The sequence below is a fragment of the Phyllobates terribilis genome, unplaced genomic scaffold (genome assembly GCF_046119375.1).
Source record: "Phyllobates terribilis strain yellow unplaced genomic scaffold, ASM4611937v1 Scaffold_7__3_contigs__length_470593459, whole genome shotgun sequence".
Lineage (NCBI taxonomy): Eukaryota > Metazoa > Chordata > Amphibia > Anura > Dendrobatidae > Phyllobates > Phyllobates terribilis.
The window spans coordinates 383,600,560-383,607,487 of NW_027362767.1; positions in this window are offsets into that span (position 1 = coordinate 383,600,560).

Consider the following 6,928-nt stretch of genomic DNA (forward strand, 5'->3'; position numbering starts at 1 on the left):
GGTTGAATGAGATAGCAGAAAGATGATGAATTCTGTTTTGTTCATGTTAAGTTTTAGAAATCTGGCAGAGAAGAAGGATGAAATAGCAGACAGACATTGTGGGATTTTGGTTAATAAGGAGGTGATATCGGGTCCAGAGAGGTAGATCTGTGTGTCATCAGCATAGAGGTGAGAATGAAAGCCATGAGACTCTATGAGCTGTCCCAGGCCTAAGGTGTAGATGGAGAAGAGCAGGGGTCCTAGAACTGAACCTTGGGGGACACTGACAGATAGGGGGCGAGATGAGGAGGTGGTGTGTGAGTGGGAGACACTGAATATCCAGTCTGTTAGGTATGAGGAGATCCAGGATAGGGCCAAGTCTGTGATGCCGAGAGATGAGAGAGTCTGGAGTAAGAGGGAATGGTCAACTGTGTCAAAGGCAGATGACAGGTCTAGGAGGAGGAGGACAGAGTAGTGTCGCTTGGATTTGGCGGTCAGTAGGTCGTTGGTGACTTTAGTCAGTGCAGTTTCAGTAGAATGGTGTGGTCGGAAACCAGATTGTAGGCGGTCAAAGAGGGAGCAGGAGGAGAGGTGGGAGGACAGTTCAGAATGGACATGTTGTTCCAGTAGTTTTGAGGCATAGGGGAGAAGTGATATGGGGCGATAGCTAGACACGGAGGATGGGTCAAGGGAGGGCTTTTTGAGGATGGGTGTGATTGAGGCATGTTTGAAGCATGAGGTGAAGACACCAGTCATTAGTGACAGGTTGAAGAGGTGGGCTAGGGCTGGGATGAAGATAGTGGTAAGGTTTGGGATGAGGTGGGACGGGATTGGGTCAAGTTTACAGGTGGTGAGGTGTGATTTGGAGAGTGAGGAGGAAAGTTGATCTTCAGAAATGGTGGAGAATGTAGTTTTGGAGGAGGAGGGTTGAGTAGGTGTGAGGAGGGGCGGTGGAGGCTTTAGGAAAAAACTTTGTCTGATGGTGTCAATCTTCTGCTTGAAGAATGAGGCAAAGTCTTCGGCTGAAATAAGAGGAGAGGGAGGAGGCACTGGGGGACGGAGGAGATAATTGAATGTGTTGAATAGTTGTTTAGGGTTGTGAGACAGGGAGGATATGAGAGATGCAAATTATGTTTGTTTTGCTGCAGTGAGTGTGGACTTGAAGGTAGTGAGGGACTGTTTGAATGCGATGAAGTGCTCATGGGAGTGGGACCTTTTCCATCTACGTTCAGCAACCCTGGAGGCCCGTCGCAGTTCTTTAGTTAGGCTGGTGTGCCAGGGTTGTCTGTTGATTGTGCGAGCCTTGGTATGCGTGAGGGGGGCGACCAAATCGAGAGCTGCAGCTGTTGTGGTGTTGTATAAAGTGGCAGCAGCATCTGCATCATGTAAGGAACTAATGTCTGTAAGAGGGAGGAGGGATTCAGAGAGAGAGTGTAGGTCAAGGTGTTTGAGATTTCTACGAGGGTATGCAAGTTTGTGGAGTGGGGATTGTTGCCCCGGGGAGGAGAGAGAAGAGAATGTGAGTAGGTTGTGGTCAGAAAGAGGGAGAGGTGAGTTAGAGAGGTTAGATAGGGAACAGAGGCGGGTGAAGATGAGGTCCAGCGTATGGCCGTCTTTTTGGGTGGGTGTGGAAGACCACTGAGTAAGACCAAAGGAGGAAGTGAGGGATAGAAGCTTAGAGGCAGCTGAGAGGGAAGTGTCAATGGGGATGTTAAAGTCGCCCATGAGGATAGTGGGGACGTCAACGGAGAGGAAATGAAGTAGCCAGGTGGTGAAGTGGTCAAAGAAAGTGGTGGTTGATTCTGGGGGGCGGTAAATGACAGCTAGTTGGAGGTTGGATGGTGAGTAGATGCGCACGCAGTGCACTTCAAAAGAGGGGAGAGTAATTGCGCGTGGCAGTGGGATATGGGTGAAGGAGCAGTTTTCTGAGAGGAGGAAACCTATTCCTCCACCGTGCTTGCTGGTGGGGCGGGGGGTATGGGAGAGGTGGAATCCGCCATACGAAAGTGCAGCAGGAGAGGCTGTGTCGGAGGGGGGAGCCAGGTTTCAGTGATGCCGAGGAAGGAAAGCTTCTTAGTGATGAAGAGATCGTGAATGTAGGAAAGTTTATTGCAAACAGAGCGAGCGTTCCATAGAGCTCCTGTTAGGGGGATTGGGGAAGAGGGGGCTGGGCGGATGGGTATAAGGTTAGAAGGGTTACGAGAGTTTGGGATAGATCGTGGGTAGGAGGTGGAAGTGATTGTAGGGATGTGGTGAGGAGGGCCGGGATTTGGAGAGATGTCGCCGGCAGTAAGGAGGAGCAGAGAAAGCGTTATTAGGTGGGAGCAGGAGAGGACATGAGGTGGCTGTCTGTGTTTGGAGACAAAGGATTGTATGTTGTGGAATAGCTCTGAGGAGGAGGTGAGATGGGTGGGGAGAATGGAGGGAGAGTAAAGAGTTCCTTACTAGGTGTAGGGATTAGGGGTGGTTGAAAGAAGTGAAGGATTAAGGGGGTGAGAGTGAAAACAAACACAAACATTGTTTACTGTGACTTAGTATCCAGGTACCTTCAGTTCACTTCAGATTCAATTCAGAATTCAAATTTCAGACTCTTCAGCTAATGGACACTTAAGCTGAGGGACACAGACTGAAGTCTGACACAGACTCCTAGTTCTCAATATATGGGCTACAGAATGCATTCAGCTGTGAAGCAGATGGGAGTGGTCTGTGCTCATCTTGATCAGCTGATTAGATTGAACCAGATGCTGGATGCTCAAGACAGAGTAAACAAGGCCATAAATGAAAGTGGGGGGTGGCTGGGTCACATACCAGTAGGACATAGGGGTAGAGAAATATAGAGAAATCTGCATGGGAGTCAAGATGGAAAAGTTGGGTGACATACCATTAGAGAATTGGAACAGAACGGTATAGGGAAGACAGCATGGAATTCAGCATGGGAAAAGTTGGGTGACGTACCATTAGAGAATTGGAACAGAACGGTATAGGGAAGACAGCATGGAATTCAGCATGGGAAAAGTTGGGTGACGTACCTGTAAGAGGAATGGATAAACAGATGCTGATTAGAGTGCGGTGATGGCAGGTTTTGGAGGCTCTGTGGCCTCCCCTCTAACACTCTCGCACCCCTCCAATCTATCCTAAACTCTGCTGCTCGACTAATCAACCTGTCCCCCAGCTATTCCCCGGCCTTTCCTCTCTGTCAATCCCTTCACTGGCTCCCCATTGCTCAGAGACTCCAGTTCAAAACCCTAACCATGACATACAAAGCCATTCACAACCTGTCTCCTCCATATATCTCCGACCTAGTCTCCCGTTACATACCTGCAACCTCCGATCCTCACAAGATCTCCTGCTCTACTCCCCTCTTATCTCCTCCTCCCACAACCGTATACAAGATTTCTCCCGTGCTTCCGCCCTACTCTGGAACTCTCTACCCCAACGTATCAGACTCTCGCCTATCGTGGAAACCTTCAAAAGGAACCTGAAGACCCGCCTCTTCCGACAAGCCTACAACCTGCAGTAACCACCGCTCCACCATACCGCTGCACGACCAGCTCTACCCTCACCTACTGTATCCTCACCCATCCCTCGTAGATTGTGAGCCCTCGCGGGCAGGGTCCTCGCTCCTCCTGTACCAGTCGCTGTCACATTGTGTTCAAGATTATTGTAATTGTTCTTGTATTATACCCCTTTTTCACATGTAAAGCGCCATGGAATAAATGGCGCTATAATAATAAATAATAATAATAATATATATAAAATCCTATCAATTGTGTGGAGTATAGGTAAAAATCATATAAAGGAGGAAAACAAAGATTCCCACGTGTATCGCTGGTATTAACCAGCTTCCTCAGGGGAGCAAACAAGCAAGGAGAGGAGTGGCCTCTATGTTCTGCTCCACATGTCCCTGCAGCATGAAGAACACAATGTGCCTACTTTCTGGCTGTATTTTCAACGTAGAGAAATGAAAATCCCTTGACATAAAAGACATACCTCATCATTATGTACTAGGCAATGGGCAGTGTCACTTTTCTCTTTCAATGGTGATGGAACAGGACTGCTGGCAGTATGCAACTAAGCTAAATGTGGGAGTCACACACAACTCTTTACAAAAGCATGGAAATGGGGAGATGTCGTCTGCTGGCTCTGGTTGGAAACTGCACAGTCTTAATTTAGTCTATTTGTGAAAATAAGAAATTAAGGGTGAAAAATCTTTAAAGGAAGGTGAGATTTCTGTTTCAGGCAAAACCCTTACCTGTCTGCTATAGAAGACCCTGGGTACATGTCACCTCTATTCATGGAGAGAAGGAGTAAATAGTGGGGATTCAAATTTAAGATTTCTTTGCATCTTGAAATCTAGACTAATATGGGGCCACGTTAAGGGCAGAGTTCATGAGGGCTAAATGATAGTGATAGGTAGGTTTGTTATATGTACCCCGTCTGGCTCTATGATTTGTGCCCTCTATGTGCCCTGTAGGGCTTTATTATCTGTTCCCTACATGCCTCTGTCAAGGTGTTGCCGATGCACTGACTTAGGCTATGTTCACATGTCCAGTAGTGATCCGTTAGATCGGATACAGCAGCAATCAGTCGGCAAAAAAGTTGTGCAGACACAACTTTTTAGTCCGTTTTTAAATAACTGATCTTAGCTGGATCCGGCAGTGGCTTTTTGCAAAGACGTAGACTTTGTACGGAAGATATGATGGAGTTTGCTGGATTTGCTTGGACTTTGTCGGATTCGATGGACTACGTTGGACCTGCATGGGATCTATTTTTTTTATAAAGTGGTGAATGAGGGAAAGTCTCTTTGTTTTATTTCTCTGTGTGTTCTGTGTATGTTCTTTTCAGGTTTCCATTCGCTGGACTACTTTGGATTCAGTTTTTTTTTTTTTAATAACGTGGTGAACCAGGAAAATGGTTGTGAAGCAGGGCCGGCGTCAGCACCCGGCGCACCCGGGCAAGTGCCGGGGCCCTGGACCATCAGGGGGGCCTACTAGCCGTTGGGGCCCGGGCCGCTCCCCCATGATCTCTGCAGGACCACCGGCGCTGCTGCTTGATTGCCGGCAGTTCCCCAGACATGGCTGCGCACAGTGCGCTTTGCGGCTGTGTCTGGTATTAATGGCGACACACAAGCAAAATTAAAGGCACAGTGTCGCCCTGCATTTGGATGTTTTTGGTTGCCATTATGATTTATAAAGAGAAAACACAGTAGTTTGACAATAAATGGCTTCACCCAACCAATAACTATGAGTGGAGAAAAAGTTTTTTGTTATCATTCATATTCTCTGAAACAAGGCCAAGAAACGAAAAATTCTGCCGGGCTATGTAAACTTTTGAGCACAACTGTATGTCTGTTTTATATGTGTTTTAAGAATTTATGTTCAAATATGTACGTATGTCTGTATGTGCATGTATCTGTGTATATGTTTGTGCATGTGCATGTCTGTGTGCATATCTGGGTACCGTGTGTGTGCGCACGCATGTCTGCATGTGTGTGCATGTCTGCGTACTGTGTGCATGTGAACGTGCACGTCTGCATACTGTGTGCATGTGTGTGTGCATATCTCCCTTCCCCCTTTTTATTCTCTTTTTCTCTTTATCCATACTATGGAATTGTGTAATAATATATTAATGTATATGTTTCAATAAAGTTTATATTTTATGATATAAATCCCTTTTGTGTCATTTTGGGACTATCAACAGGTAGATTGAGGTGATCATTTGTCATAAGAGGTTTACTTTCCCCTCATTGTCTGTAAACTCCTCTCTCTCAAAATGGGTTTTTGGTCGGTTTTGATGTCTTCATAGGGATTGCAGACTATACATTAAATGGTCGGTGAATCGGTTTTCTTGTCTTAACTGTATCATTAATTACCGACTCCCTAACAGGATTCATGGACTTTAGGAAGAGTGACAAAACTCGTGTCACACAACTGGGGATGGTGTTTGGTGAGAGGCCAGCTATCGATAAAGAGACTAGTAACATTAAATACTTGAAATTGAATATAAAAGAACTCATCAAGAAAAGAATAAAAACATGGTGGAATAAGGCCGCCTTAGAAAATTATTTGCAGAAAGATATTATACCTAGAGGATTACGTATCCAACTGTTTCCGACACTAGAATCTGACGATCAGACATTTACCACAAAGTGGGAGGAGACACTAACCAGATGCTCCCGCACCCTACTGGAATTTCTAATAGGCATTGATAAGAGGAATCTAGAGACAATAGAAAAAGAGATCGACTCACTCCGTGAGAAAATACAAAACGTTCTCACATCTGATGAGTATAAAACCTTTGACTCATCCTTGGAACAGGATTTAAGTAAGTGGGAAATTGATATACAGACAATAAAAACCAAAAAGTACCTGAGAGACGTCAGTGATTATCAAAATAATAGAGTGTATCGTTGGAAGTCTAAGACCAATAGAAACAGACCCCGCTCACAGTCGGCATCAAGCCTTTCCACCGCCTCTGAAGAAGAATGTGGCGGATCTTTTTTAGGAAAACGGCTTTTGGGAGCCGAAGAAAGTACATCAACCGGTCTAATCCAACACCTACAAACACCAGCAATGAAAAGAAAACATCATCCCTACAATTTCAGGATGAAAACGGCCAAACTAAAGAAAGTTTAAAGGTAATAAACCTATCACATTACATTCTATCTAAACCTCAAAAGGAAGTCCTTTCTAAAGGACTTTCCTTTTCCCCAGTAGACAAATATGACCATTTCACCACTATTAAAGACTTAGAATTATTCGCCCGTAAATTAATTTTGAAAAAATATTTCAAATCCTCACCTGACCAGTTCTCCACAGCCACTGAAAGACAGGCTTTAAGAGACCTGGAAGAACTGGCGCAGGAGCGTGAACCTATACAATCAGCTATGATGACTGAACACCTATACCCACGATCTACAGCATTTCCCCCATTGTCCACCTGTCCACAG